Source organism: Mesocricetus auratus, unplaced genomic scaffold (genome assembly GCF_017639785.1).
Source record: "Mesocricetus auratus isolate SY011 unplaced genomic scaffold, BCM_Maur_2.0 Super-Scaffold_100007, whole genome shotgun sequence".
NCBI lineage: Eukaryota > Metazoa > Chordata > Mammalia > Rodentia > Cricetidae > Mesocricetus > Mesocricetus auratus.
The window spans coordinates 28,304,943-28,320,856 of NW_024429191.1; positions in this window are offsets into that span (position 1 = coordinate 28,304,943).

The window sequence follows — 15,914 nt, forward strand, 5'->3', positions numbered from 1 at the left end:
AGAGACAGCTCAGTGGTTAAAAGCACCGCCTGCTCTTCCAAGGAACCTGGACTCAGTTCCCTGCACCTATATAGCAGACCACACCATCTGTAACTCCAGTTTCAGGGGATCGGACTCCCTCTTCTGGTCTCTCCAGGCACCAAGCATGTATTGGTGCACTGTTACATGCAGGCAAAACACTCATACACATAACTTTTTAAGAGAGAAGAGGAGGAGGGGAGACTCAAAATGATGATATTAGGCATAGACGATGGTTAATAAGTAAGAGACAAAATTCAAAAGGGCAATAATTGATCTCAAATATCAGAATGTCCTCAATACACAAAAGGAGTGAGATTTCTTCATTGTAGCTCTCAAGGTCAAGGGTAAGCCCTACAGGTGGGTGTTACAGAGAACATGTTCCTGGCTCAATAAAAGAGGCACATTTCAATAAATCATCGTAAGCAATGCAAGTTTGTAACTCAAAGTCAAAGACCGTAAAAAACTAAATAAATAAATGCTTTTAACAACTGTTTTCAAAGTTCACAAAAAGAGTACTGGACACTAGAGCCGGGGATATATAATGGAATCAGAAGTTCTTAGTTCCCTGTCTACTAGGAAAGAATACTAAACTCAACACCCTGTAAGACTGCTCTCCTCAAACTGATAAGTTCATGGCCCTCCAAGTGAGTCTTGACTTTTCAGCAAGTTGCCTTGCACATGATAGCTCGAATTATCTTGACCCATATAAGTCTGTAAGGCTGGACTAGAAACTCTGCAAGAGTGTGTGTGGATCACTGCAGGCCTCAAAAATTTCCCTCGGGACTTCCAGGTATGCATCAGCAGGATACCTCTGCTTTGACCTCTTTGGACTTGCCATTTCAACTCTTCAAATATATTTGTTTTATCCTCCAGTTGGATACTAGTGTTTTTCACCTGTACAGCTACAGAGACTAACAGGCTGGATCCAAGCCAAAGAATGCAGGCAACCCACTCTGTCAAGGTCTTGAACAACATCTGTGTTTTTTCAGCTCAGCATTTGCCATCCATCACCGAGGAGACCCGAACAGAAAAGTACAAGGTCATTTTCCTGAACCCCGGCAACTCCATTCTCCAAGGTTGGAACGTTTTCTCTCCCTTTCTGCAAACAGTAGACCAGATGGTCCCCCAAATCTTGGCTTCTGTGGCTTAACTCTAATTACAATGTTAGTTAGCAATGAGTCTGGTGATTCAAAATCACTGGTAGGGTCTTTCCAGGCAGTCAGGCTTTTCTTGTGTTCTCACTAAGAACAGGGTAGGTTTGTGGGTTTGTCATCAGCCTTGAGCTGGCTTCCTGTACTGTAATTGCTTAGAATGAAATGAGCCCAGGGCTACCCAACCCTAGCTGAAAGCAATGAGCACTCCAGGAGAGGGAAGGAAGCTGCAACCAGATGGCTAAGTAGCCTCCCGGTATTGCAGTCAAATTGGGAGGCACAAATCAAGAAACACTCCTCGATTGTGTAATGCCACAAGCCAGGTGTCAAACTCAGAGGTGCACATGTGTCTACCTCGATGCTTTGTATGATTTAAGAAGAACCTTAAAACTAAGCCCTTGGAACCAGAAGCATTAGAAATAATGTTCCCAATGTCATCTGAGCCACACCTTTCCGAAGACAGGAAGGTCCCACCAAAAACCTGTTCAAGTTCAGTTCGCTTTTCATGAAGGGAACTCAACTTCAGGAGTCCTCCCAATTTCTGTACAGTTACTATTGGGGTTTGCTTTTCTTTTGGTAACATACCTGCCAAGCCACTTTAGCTTGTACATGCTAGATCTTGTTCTATTCCCTAAAGATAAGCAGAAAGATTAGAGAGAGGCCTCTGTGTCCATGGGTGAACCCTTTTCAAACAATTAAGGAAGCTTTTGGTTTCTCCTAAATCTTTATTTCTTTAAATATCCCAAGTTCCTAATTGCTCATTACTTAGTTTAATCTCAAGCCTCCGCAGCTCACCTGCCTCTATCTTTCCCTGGGGAAATCTGTTCTCTGCCACGCTAAGTGTAGCTGATTAGCTTCTACCCACCTGACCCACCCTCTGGCCACCTTTGATTGGTCCCAAGAAGCCATCTGGCACAAGCACAGTCCCATGAGCATCCTGTACCTTCAGTTCAGAGAGAAAAAGGTGAGTGTAAGATTAGTCTTCTGTTCTCAGAACCAGAACCAAACCTAGAGATCACCATTGCACACCTCCCTTCCATTTACTTCAAGCTCACTATGATATCCCAAATGCTTTATTGTAAAACTGAAGCCAAGAACTTCTTGGAGGTGGGAATAAGGGTTGTGTGAGAAGCCAGAACCAAATGAGTCTGTGAGGGTGAAGGGGGAGATGATGTCAGAATGAAAAAAAAAAACCAGTACCCAAACTTGCTGCTGTGTTTTGACCAGGTACACAGGAATGGTGAGCTTGCATTGAAACTTCAAGGGGTTTTAAACATATTCCATGTGTTTGGGTTGTGGACACTCTGCTTTCTGAGTGAAAAGACTTGTAATCCTGAGACTTGGTTTTGGACAGCTGAAAATATGTGAACCTTCAAAACAACAGAGCCTGTGTGACTTCCCAGAAGAAAACATGGGTCAAAGTTCAGAAGCATCAATCTAGAGCAGACCTTGCATCCAAAGACAACAGTTTATTCTCGTTGGTAAGCAGTTTTCTTTCAACCAGGTTGGCAGTTCCAGATATCCTGTGACATTAAAGTGGCCTAACAAAAACCTGTCACTCCCACATCCAAACATTGCTCAGAACCCAGTGATCCACACTGTGGGAAACGGCCTGCCTTGGTCCAAAAATAATCTTATTGTTTTATAACTCAGCAGACTGTCCACTTTTGCTCGGCCAGGTACTCTGTCATGACATGCAGCCTTGCCTCAGGTCCAGCCTCAAGGGTGCACTGAGACCTTCGAAGGTGTGAGCCAAGACAAATCAATTCTCTTTGCAACTGATTATTTCAGCTATTTACCATAGTGGCAGAAATGTTTGGAAACATCGCCATCCATACAAGAGATTGTACAAGAGAGGTGAGATGAAGTCAAGGACATGGGAGCACGTGTAGGGAAGGAAGGGCATTTCACAAGTACAAAGAGAACCAGAGAGAGGGGGAATAGATTTCTGCAGCCACTCAACAGTCATGCATGTGTTCACTGGGAGCTCAGCATTATGCCAACATCAAAGTTATAATTGCGGCAACAGCATTATGTCACTCACCATGTGGCAGATGTTAGACAAGGGGAAAATTACATCTAACTAGAAGAAGCAGGTGATACTGTAAGGAAGTACTACAAAGAGAATCCTAACTCAGCCTAGAGGCACTGGGCAAGACTTCTAAGAGGAATCAATATTAAAGTTGAGACCTAACGAAAATGCTGTACAAAAATCAGTCATGTGAGTGTGACTGGGACAACAGATGATGGCACTGGCAGTGGGTCCAAGATCTAACACTAATGCACAAACTGACTTAGTGGAGCCCATATGGTATATGGAGAGATACCTTGCTCAGTCTAGACACGGGGGTGTGGAGGTGGAGAGGTTTTGGTCCTGCCTCAATGAGACAGACTTAGCAGACTTCCTAGGGGAGGTCTTACCCTCTCCTAGGAGCAGATGGGAGGTAGGGAGGGTGGAAGGAGAGGAGAGAGGGGAATGGAATTTGAATGTAAAAAATAAATTAATAAGTTTTTTTAATCAGCCATGCAAACACAAGGTGACTAGGCATAGAAGGCGACTGAGACGTGTGCTCTGCGTCATGCTTTGTGGCTTTAAACCCTGGCTGTGTGGTTTGCCAGCTGCATGACCTTGAGTGGGTACACATTCTCTGTGTTCCACAGTCTTTATATGGTGAGATAGGATAATAATCTCTTCCTTGTAGAGCGCTGAGAAGAGTGTATTAAATAAACAAAGAACCTTGTAACTTGTGACAGCATCAAAGGAATGATTGAGTTTGCTTTTTAAGAAGAAGAAACAGCCTGTGCAAAGGCTAAAATGTAAGAAAATCATGATGAGCTCAAGGAGGTAGGTGAGCTGCCAGAGCTGGGGAAATTTAAATGATATGCCTGCAAGAGAGAAGCAGAGTCATGAGAGATGACTGGTGCACAGTGATAAGTGACAGATGGGAGAGTACTATCATTAGATCCTTAGTGTCCCCCAAAGGCCTATGTGTTGGAGGATTAGTACCCAAGATGGAGCTACCTACCAGAAGGTAGCCTAGTAGGAGGTCTGTAGACCACTAGGGGCATATCCTCAAAGGGAACTGTAGGATACAGGTTTCTTCTCTTTGTCTCTCTTCTTCTCCCCATCCCTGAGCAGAACACTCTGCCACACAGCCTTGCCATGACATGACACCTAAGCCCAGAGCTCAAACCAAGAGGGTCAACTGATTATTGACTACAACCTCCACAACTATGAACCAAAATAAACCCACTTTCTTTATAAACTGACGGCTGTAGGTAGCTGTTACGGTGAAAGAGAACTGTCAAACATGGGGAGAAATCCACACTACTATTCAAGTACAAAGTCACAGCAACTACCTCACAACCACTTTCTGGAGGGAGAAAGACAATGGAGATGAGATTCCAATAAGAGTAACAAAGGCTGGGACACCAAGTAAGAGACAGTGGGAGTCAGGAGGGATGTGGGACAAGAAAAAAAAGGCCTAAGTTCTTTTTACACAAAAGTTCTTACAACAGTAGTGGGATCCATCAAATAGTATGACAGAAAGGATGCCTCTGCCTTTTGGGGTACTCAGCTTCTGATCCTATCACTCACATGTGTCTATACCACTGCCTCACCCTGTGTCCAGTAAGCAGGGGGTTATCTTAGACTGGTCATTTAGAATCTAGAAACCACAGACACTCAAGAATCCATATAGATGCTCATACCTTGTCACAGTGGCTTTGTAACATGTTTTAAAAGGGGATTAATTCTTAACAAATTAAAAAGAGGGCTGGTACTAAAATATGTAATACCATTTTGGATGGCTTTTCCAGACCATGGCAGCTCTCATGAATCTAGAATCCCACCTTTACCGACTATCAAGCACTTGGTCTATAAGAGTCTATATCCTTGAGGTTAAAAGCACAGAGCCAGAAAGGCCTGAATTCAATCCCAGCTCTGAATTTTGCTAGCTAAATGACCACAAGCAAACTGTCAATCTGTATAATCTTAATATTTGGGTCTGGGTTTCGGTTGGGTTTTCAAGAGAAGGTCCCATGTAGTTCAGTCCCGCCTCACACTCAATATGTAGTGAAAAACAACCTTGAACTTCTGATCCACCATACTCTGCTCCCAGGTGCTAGGTTGCAGGTGTGGGCTACCATATCCAGCTTTATGCAATGCTGGGGGTCAAACCTAAGGCCTTCCGCATTCTAACCAGGTGCTCTACCAACTGCCCTACATTCCCTCATTCCCAACCCCCTTAATTTCTTAAAATGTGAACTCTAGATCAAAAGGGTATTTTCAGCTCACACAGTTGTTACAAGGAATGAGATAATTCAAGTCCTACTCATTGGCAGATGCCTTCTGAGGCTTGCCAAATCTTCATATAAAAGCTGAACTATGAATTAGGTAATGTTTCCTTTAAATCAACCTACATTTTCACTTAAATTCCTGTACTTTGCAAGAAGTGTTATATAGCTGTCACAACTGAATGCTGTACATTGATAGCAACCACAATAACAATAGCAAGAAGAATCATCTGAAATGCTCATCTTTGTCAATGAAAGTCACATTTTTGTTGAACTCTAGTTGAATACCCTTTGCTGTTGGGGGTTCTGGGCCTGGGTCTACCTTCTCTGTGTTAACATGGAAATTACAAGGATTAAAAAGGGATTTAAAAATACCCAAGCTTCTAACTAAAACTTTCTCCTTGAAGAAATAAGAAAAAGAAAATTTAAAAGGTAACTCTGATTTATTCAGGGTCTCAACTGGGCATCACCTCAAACATTCTCTCACAGGACATGTGCATTAGTGACATGTGGTACATTGAAGTCAGGTGCTCAAAGTACTCAATACTAGAATTAGTCTGAAGTAAGTGGGGGAGTGACCATCTTTGTTAATATTGGTGACAAAGGCAAAAATGACATACTTGGACAAGACAGCCACCTGCCCACTCCACCACCACCCACACTGGGTACTGACAACCTGGCATATGACAGTCACAGACACTTCTAGAGGCTTCAAAGTCTTTCACTCTTATGTATCTTTCAAAGTCAATTATCTAATAGTGTATCTTTAATTCATTCTTCTCTGTCCATGTCCATGACCACCCATCCTGTGACCTTGGATCTCATCCCACCCTCTATGATTCCTAACCCTTCAGAATACATCTGGAAACACTGCCCCGAGGACTCTCTTTCCTGACCCTCAACCTCACACTGGTCAGAGGTAGCAGCCCTCTTTACCTTGATGTTTGGACTAAGTGCATAAACTTGTGTGGTGATAATGACTGGGGCTGTCGTATTTGGGTCTGTCTTCTTCCCTCAGTTACACATTACCATAAGCCATGGACTAAACATCCACCTTGGTACCCTTGCTCACAAGAGATGCCTGGTTTTGTTTTCATAGGTGTGATAGTGAATGTTAGACATGTGGATGATGGATGGTTGAGTGGATGGGTAGATGGATGGACAAATGGATGGAAATGGGATGGAAAAAAGTAGAAGAGACGAAAGTGGAGAGAGGGGGGGGAGGGACACTTATGGATTGTATTACTTCTGACTTCCTCCGTTCCCAGAGAGAAAGGAAAGGGAAGCCATGGCAGAGCTCACTAAGTTCCCTCGTGTCTGATTTCTGCACATCACCTTCACACACCATGCCTTGCGTTACTCCTTGTCTTACAAATACCTAACGGTTGCTGTAGCCTTCACAGAATACCTTGGCTCCCTGCCAGAAAACAAACACGGCTAAAAATAAAGAAAAATACGTAAATAACAACAGTGATATCTCACACTTTGAGGTTCGGGAAACTAATTCCAGATGGGAACTGAATTCAAAACCAAATGTTTGGCTGTCAGTGACAACCAGCTACTTGGCTGAAAGCCTCAGCCCCTTCTGAGACCACTTAGGAAATGTAGCCTTGGACCCCTCCTGAGAGTGACTGCCTCATCTACACCTTTCTCAGACATGGAAGAAATTACTGCCAAGGAAAGCAAGCTTCAAACTTCCTACCCACTCCCTGGAGGTTATTGCCTGAGTTTGAATGCCTTCTGCCTTGGGAACTTTCCAAGGAGTTTCTCAGGAACAACGTGTGCTTGGGGAAGGTTTAAACAAACCAGATGTGTTACTTTTCTTTTGCTCTAAAAAATATCCTAACAAATGCACTGTAAGGAAGAAAGGGTTTGTTTTAGCTTTGGTTCGAGGGGCATAGAGTTCCTCTCATTATAGTGGGCAAGGCAGGCCATGGCTGCAGGAGCAGGAAGATGAAGACATTTCTATTCACACAGGAAGGAGAGACAGAGAGAGAGACAGAGAGACAAACAGAGAGAGAGAGAGAGAGAGAGAGAGAGAGAGAGAGAGAGAGAGAGAGAGAGAGAGAGAGAGAGAGAGAGAGAGGAGAGAATAGGAAGGGACGGGTGAACTTAAAAGTCTACCCCCACTGACATACTTCCTACAGCCAGGCTCCACCTCCTAATGTTCCCATGAGCTTCCCAAAGGGCACCACTAACTGGAGACCAAGTGTTCAAATACATATCTCACATTCACACACACACACACACACACACACACACACACGTGTGCATACACACAAATGCAAAGTGGGGATCACTTTTAATACGGAGGGTCAGATTTCTCAGGCATCTTTCTCTGACAGCACATACCTACTTATATACCCTGACCCTTGGGACAAAGTGAGCTTCCGAAGAGAAAGTGAAATTGGAAGGACTAACTGAGCAACTGTCCAGGTGTGCTAGGAGAGAACACTGAGGGGAACCCAGAAAGCAGAACAGAACAGCTTGCATGAACCTCACTGAGCAACTGTAGGCTCCTGCAAAAGCACAAAGAGAACCCCATGTTGAAGACCTCGGTTCTCCATCCTAGAAAACCACATCTGGTATTCACCCTTCTCCTTCTGCTGATATCCTCAACAACACGCCATGACAATACTTGTAGGCCCCCTTTTATGGTCATGATGTTAAAGCCTTATTCCAGCCTGTCTGAGGGAAGCATCACCCTTCAAACACTTGAATGCAAGCAGATGTAGACCTGGGTGAGTTATCCATCTTAGAAGATGGTTTGAGATGCTGACCACATATGTGTAGTTTTAGGGAGCCATAGCAGCCTAAGATACACTGTACCAATTTCTTCACATCTCAGTTTGAATTCCTCATCCTCAACTTAGGAATACTCATGTCTTTGAGGGTATATTATGAACATAAAATCAAATAATATAACATGTATTAGGTGGTAGTGTGTACCAAATGTTTGTCTAAGGTTAAAACTGAATTCAGGGAGGAGAGATAGCTTAGCAATTAAAAGTATTTGTTGTTCTCCAGAGGACCCAGATTTGGTTCCCAGAACCTACATGGGGAGCCCACAATGATCCATAACTTCAGTTTCAGGGTTTCTGGTGCCCTCTTATGACCTCTTGGGCACTTGGGCATACATACAAACAGACAGACATAACACATGCACAAATAAATCTTTTTTAAAAGGGAGTGTCCTTGCCCTGACTCTCAGTTTAGGAGATGCAGGTAGATCTTTGACTCACTCTTAGAGCAACTAGCTTCATCCCTGACTTTTTTTATTTAATTGTGTGTATTCATATGTGTCTGTGTGTGGGTTTGTATATATGCATATATATATGCAATATATAAATATGGATATTTGTGGGTTCCATAAGAGTGAGTTGAGTTCCCTGGACCTGGAGTTACATGAGACCATGGGCTTCTTGATATGAATGCTGGGAACCAAGCTCTAGTCCTCTGCTGTAGTATATTCTCTCGCCCACTGGGCCATCTCTCCAAACCTCCTGATTCTTTTTTGGTTCCTGGCTTTCATAAACCATTCCTCTTTGCCCCAACTTCTGACCCCTAGGACTCATGTCCTGTGTTCAGAGGCAGTCAATAGGAGCAGTGAACTGTGTCTGGATAATAAAGAGACATGGTGCAATTAAAGAATTTAAAAGAGCACTGACAAGATAGCAATTGTTATTACAGAGGACCAGGTTTTGGTTCCCAGCTCACAGCCATCTTTAACTCCAGTTCTAGGACATCTGAAACCCTTTTCTGGCTTCTGTGGGCAGCAGACACACATGTTGTACATACACGGCTATGCAGGCAAAATACTCATATACTTAAAATCAATCTACTTAAAATTTTCTTTTCTATTTAAATTTTTCCTATAATACATTTTGATCATATTTCCCCTTCCTAAAAAAAATTATAAAGCAACAAAAGTCAGTCTGATTTTATTACCTCCAGTCACTGGCAGCTCTAAACAATATCAGTAGCAAAATCAACTCCACACACGCACTATACAGAATCCTAGCTGAATTCCTGCCTGGGCTTGGACTCCACCTGGAGGAGTCAAAAGCCACCACCAGGAACTCTTGTAGCAATGAGAAGTACATCTGATTCTTCATCTGTTTCTATATATACAGAGAACTACGGGGCATGGCGTCCTATAGTCCTAGGAGGCAGGCAGATCTTTGTGAGTGTAAGGCCAGCCTGATCTACACAGTGAGTTCCAGACCAGCCAGGACTACATAGTAAGATTCTGTCTTAAAACAGAAAACCCTTTGGGCATGCATTAGTGGTATAGTAGTGAACTTAGCTGCCTTCCAGAGAACCCAAGCCTTTTGGTACCCACTATTTCGAGAGGATCACAGTATAAGACAAAAGATGCTTCAAGCCACCCAATGGCAGACAAGTCCCACCCAGAGTGGGTCCAAGAGATCGTATCTAAGCTCTCCTCCTCCTCTTGCACCCCAGCTTTATTTGACATCACACAATGAGCCCTTTTCTTTGGAAATCAAGGTTTGACTCACAAAGCCTTAGGTCTGTGGCCTTTATAATAGCAGGAAATAGAAACGCAGCTCACATGCACACACCCACAAGTGCACACACACACACACACACACACACACACACACACACAAATGACAGAGCTGGAGGAGATCTCTCATTAAAACCTCACAGAAGAGAGAACTAAAGAAGCGGCCTACAGTCGCACAGCAACTGAGTGGCCAAGAAGAGAAATAGCCTAACTGTGGCGTGAGGAGCAGGGAACAGTGCACATAGCATGAGGTCTGTGCTGGCACACAATGAATGGTTGACAATCATGGGTGGCTATTGTGTCGCCATGATTCTCCATTTTCCCTGTTATGTTACATTAGCTACTTTTCCTGCACTGTGATAAGACACTCTGGCAAAAGCAGAGAAGAACAGCTCAGGAAGAGAAGAATTTGTTTTGATTTTCAGTTCTGGAGTACAGTTCACCATGGTGTCTAGGGCTTGAGGCAGCTGGCCACGCTGTCAGGAAGCAGAAAGAGATGAATCCTACTGTTCAGGATCCCAGACTGTGGTATGGTACCACTTACATTGGAGATGTATCTTCCCAGATCAACTAAGGTAATGTAGATAACCCTTTACAGGCACGCCCAGAGGTTTGTCCCTTAGGTGATTTGAGATCCCATCATGATGATAGTTAGTGTTGGCCTCACAGTTGTTTAAAAAAAAATCCACATCTCTAACCTTTGGGGTCTGACTTCCCATTTTTCCCCTTTCATAGTGAGCATAATATAAGTGCTTCTCACATGTCCTGGGGATAAATAAATCAACCCTATCACTTCTCAGAGATCCTCCTACATTGTACGAACATCTCTATTCTGAGAGGCCTATCCCACTTCTGTTTCTATTATACAACTCTGTATTATAATGAGCCAATTTAAGAAATCTATCCCCTGGTCTCTTGTGTCCACTGGTTAGATTTAATCCTAGATCTAATCTTCCCAGCATTGAGCCTTTTACAAAGAGATTTTGATGTTAAATTAGAACATGTAGGTCCCTGGATAGAAAGCATCCAATTAACCTGACAGGGTGGTTAAAAAGATATATATTATCTTCCATCATTCACCTCAAGAAAGACAAGGTCAATCTTTATCTTAATAACAGAGAGGACACCTTAACCATGACAAGTCTGAAGCACACATCAAAACAATAATCTTGCAAAGGCAAATGCCCTCGATTAGGTAAATTAGGATGAGTGCCTCAATAGTGGCCCCTTGCCTTGACAGGAGGAGAGAGGAAACTGTGTCTCTGCCAATCCTCCTTCAGAAAAAGCAGCATTGATTAGATGCTGACAAGTATTTGTGTCTGAAGAACATCAATAAGCAACAAATAAAAGGAATGCTTCCAACATCATCTTTCCACTCCACAGCACATATAACAATCCATGCCAACTTACAGCTGTAGACAACTCGCTATGTACCTTTCTCTAAAAGTTCATCGGCTTACATGGCCCTCATAGAAATCCTGTGATATAGTTTGGGAGAAGTAAAGAGGGGGAAAGAATGAACAGGCCAGAAATCAGAAGTCCACTGAAGCATCAAACAGCTCTGAAAAATAGTAAAATATGGTCCATCTCCATTAACAAATATTTATCCAGGAATTAAACCTGGGTCCCCTGGAAGAGCAGCCAGTGAGTGCTCTTAACTACTGAGCCATTTCTCCAGCTTGGAATACCCTTTTTTAAAACTTTGCTTTCCATTATTATGCCAGGAACTACTATACATACAGTAAAAATGTAACAATTTGTAGCATACAATAGTCTCAAATCTTAGCTGAGGCACTTTGAGCAACATTTGTTGTCATTGTGTGGCATGTGCAATGAAAAGTGTATGTGTTGTATGTTCAGAATGAAGGCTGCAGTGAAGTCATCTGATGGGCAGGTACTCCCAGAAACAGCTCAGATTCAGTACACATTTGATTTTTTAAATTAATTTTTGGTAGTTGTACATCCAGAAACCTTTTACTGGTGCCAAATATTTTTTGCAACCCCCACATTCATTTACAAGATTGACATGGGGTTTTGTAACATGGGGTCATGGTTTGAAAGAAAATGGTCCCCAAAGGGAATGGCATGGTTAGGAGGTGTGACCTTATTGGAGGAAGTGTGTCACTGTGGGGGTGGGTTTGAAGTCTACTATGCTCAAGTTACTCCCAGTGTCACAGACCACTTCCTGCTGCCTGCAAGATGCAGGACTCTCAGCTACTTCTCCAGCACCATGTCTGCCTGCATGACACCATGTCCCACCATGATGATAATGGACTGAACCTCTGAACTGTAAGCAAGGAACCCAAATTAAATGGTTTCCTTTATAAGAGTTGCCATAGTCATTGTGTCTCTTCACAGCAATAGAAACCCTAAAAATCAGAACCCATAGTTTAATCATTTTCCAGAGGTTGAGCTCATGCTATAAAGGTTAAGGGGGTAACTGCTTCCCATGGAAGCCTGGAAAGCTGATTTTGGTCCCTGGGACCCATGGTGGGACAACAGAACTGACTCCTAAACCTTGTCCTCTGACCTACACACACACACACACACACACACACACACACACACACACACACACACTATGGTGCTCATAGCCAAGAAAACATACATATGCAAATATACAATAATAGTAGCAGTAATAATAATAATAAATGAGATAATTATATCTCAATTTGAAAGAATCTGTACTTTACATTATATGGTGGTGAAATCTGTCAACTTGGTTGTATTAAGAAATGCATATGGCATCAGTGAGGCACATATTTGGGCAGAAAAGGGAAGATATTTCCAGAGAAAATTAACTAATGAGACATGTCTGGGATATGGAAAGCAGCATCCACCAGGCTGGGGTCTCAAACTGAATAAACAAGGCAAACAATCAAGCACCAAGATCCCTTGTCTCTGCCTTCTGATCCAATAAAATGTCAACCACGCAGCCTCCTGCCACCACAGACAGGAGCTGCTCCTCCTACCATGCCCTCTAAACTGTGGTGGACTGTATCCCCTGAACCAGGAGACAAAATAAACCTTTCCTTCCTAAGTTGCTTGTGTCAACTCTTTGCCTGTGGCAATGAGAAAAGCAGTAAATTCAGATGGCATATATAGGAACACACTTTAATTTACAATGTTTTCAGTTTACAAAGGTTTTTGAATGTAGCTTCAACACAAGGTGGGAAGCATATTCGGCCATATATCATCAATGTGTGGTATGGAACCACCGGTGGCCAATAATGGACCTATATTGACTCGTTTAAAAAGCACAGTACATTATTGATATTGATATATATAGAGAGATAATAGATATATTATAATCAGTATAACATTTTATATATCATATATATATAAATATATATATTAGAGGAGGGAGAGTGAGGGAAATTGGCTCATAGAAGTTCAGAAATCCAGAGATATGCCATCACAAGCTAAAGACCCAGAAATCCAGGGATATTATTTTAGTCCAAGTATGAAGGCTACTGGAGCAATTATACTAATGCCAATGCAAGGGCAGAACAAGACAAATGTCTGACTCAAGCAGTCAAGCAGGAAGTGGCCAATCCTTCCTTCAACCTTCTATTGTATTTAGCACTTGGTAGAATAAATGATTCCTGTTGGTGCTACAAAGGGTGGTCTGCTTCTCTGAATTCACCAGTTCAAATACTAGTCTCATCTGAAAATACCCTTGGCCAACACATCCAGAAATAATATTTGATGTGGTCCAGTCAAGTTCACACATTAAAATTAGTCATCAAGATCATTGGTTCTTCAATTTGAAGAATCTTATTTCCTAAGGATGCAGCCCACACATTTCAGGTTTTCACTCTGTTTAACACCAGGTGTTTTTGTACAATCAGACCAGCACACAAGAGGATACTTTGTTTATTCTTGTATAACATGTATCATGCCATCCAATTTTAGAATTGTCCCTTCTTTTCCAGTTTCCTTTTCCATGGTTTCAGTTACTTGTGGTTGGTCAGCTGAAAATAATAAATGGAAAATTCTAGAACAAAAAAAAGATAATTGGTTCTTTTTGTGAACTGGTGTTTTTTGTTTTTTAGATTTCACATTGTGGTATTCTATTCTCACTTTATTATTATAAGGAGGAGAGAAGAATCACAGAAGAAACAAGACCATCTTTGAGTTCTCAATTCTGCTGTTTAAGGACTCCTCAAGTCTTTCCCTTTCTAGTCTCAATCTTTATTCCTCATCTATAGCCGATTTTTCCCAGCCCTGAGCCCAGTTTTTTCTACTTTGTTTTCTAGGTTCATAAAAATTCTTTGTCTTCCTTTAGTCAACAAAATTTACTAAAGTTATTTTGTTTTAGGTTGGTTACTTTGTTGCTCCTTCTCAAGTCACCATAAATTCCCACACACAGCTCCTCTGTGCTCCCTAACCATGAATGGTGAGTCTCTTTCATGACATTGCTCTAGGTATAGAAAAGTCCCCAGAGAGCTCAAAAACATAAATAAATAAAAGGCTCTATCCACAATGTTCTGAGACAAACTCCCACTCAATCAGGCAAATGAATTTCTCTTTCACTCTATGGGAACTCTGTGGACACAGTTTGGCTCACGACATTGTTGCGGCCATCTATCATCCATGTGTGGTATGGAGCCACCAGTGGCCGATAGTGAACCTATATTGACTCGTTTAACAATCACAGAACATTACTGATAAATGCCCCCACTCTCTGGTCCCATGTATGCGAATGATTTACTTCCATTCCATGTATTTACAGTCTGAAATCTTTTTGTATGCTTGTTCATTCTCCTCTCATAAAAATATACATGTTTTATGGAAACATCAGTTTTCCTAGCATCATGTCCCATGAGCTAAATACAATGTCTGGTTGTTCATAATAGATGTGAGACCAATATCAGTTGGGTGCAGTGTTAGATGATGAGAGCAGTGAAGCAAAGATGTTCCCTCCACTAAAGGGTTCTAGAACTACTTCTACTTATGTTAATACCCCTCTGTTAATACCCTGACTTAGTTTCCTCTCACAGGTAAATCTTACATACTCACTTGCCCCTCAGTCAAATAAACTCCTCCCTTCTCAGCCACTAGAAGGGGAATTTGGCAGCAAGCACTGAAGGCCCATGTCCAAGAGATCATTATAGAAGCTGAGGAAGTTAATGGGCTAAGAATATCTTGATACTTTTTCCTGGTAATGTCCAAGACAGCAGATTTAATCAGATGGATTTAATGGCACTCGCTTAACACTCAAATCTGAGAAGCATGTTAAGAAATAAGCATCTTCAAACAGACCAGAACTGTTTACTGAGTATTATGTCAGTTGTAATAAATGATATTTTCTCTCAAAGGAGGGTCTCAAATTCAAAAACAATTATTCTTCAAGGTAACATCAAAAGTCCTTCTATCTCTAGCCCACTGTGAGTCTCCTTTTCCACTCCAGGACTCAATACTCCATACTCCTATGTCACCTACACTTATAAATCAAATGGATAAATATCCTTTCAATGAACTTTGAGTTTTGTTTATACAAATCTGTAAGCTACCCAGTTAGCCTTCAGCTTGGAAAATGATGACATAACAATAATTGTACTGTACAGCACAATTTTCTATGCTTTCAACCCATTTGAATCTTTGTGGCTTTTTTATTCTCAAGATTATTTCTTTTTTCCTCCCCAAAACAACACTAAAAAAACAAACACTGAAGTTTGTCCAATGCCACATAACATCTTATGACTAATCCAAGGCTAGACCCCAGTCCTAATCCTGTGTCCTTTGCACTGTTTGGGCCTGGAAGGATCACTATTCTTCCCTTTACAACAGTGGCAGACATTATTTATCAATCTCCACCCTTCTTCCTGATGCACCTAGAGGCAACTTTATATAGAAGCCCTCTTTCATTACTGTTCCAGGCAGTCAGCACCAATCGATCTCAGGTTTCAAGCTGG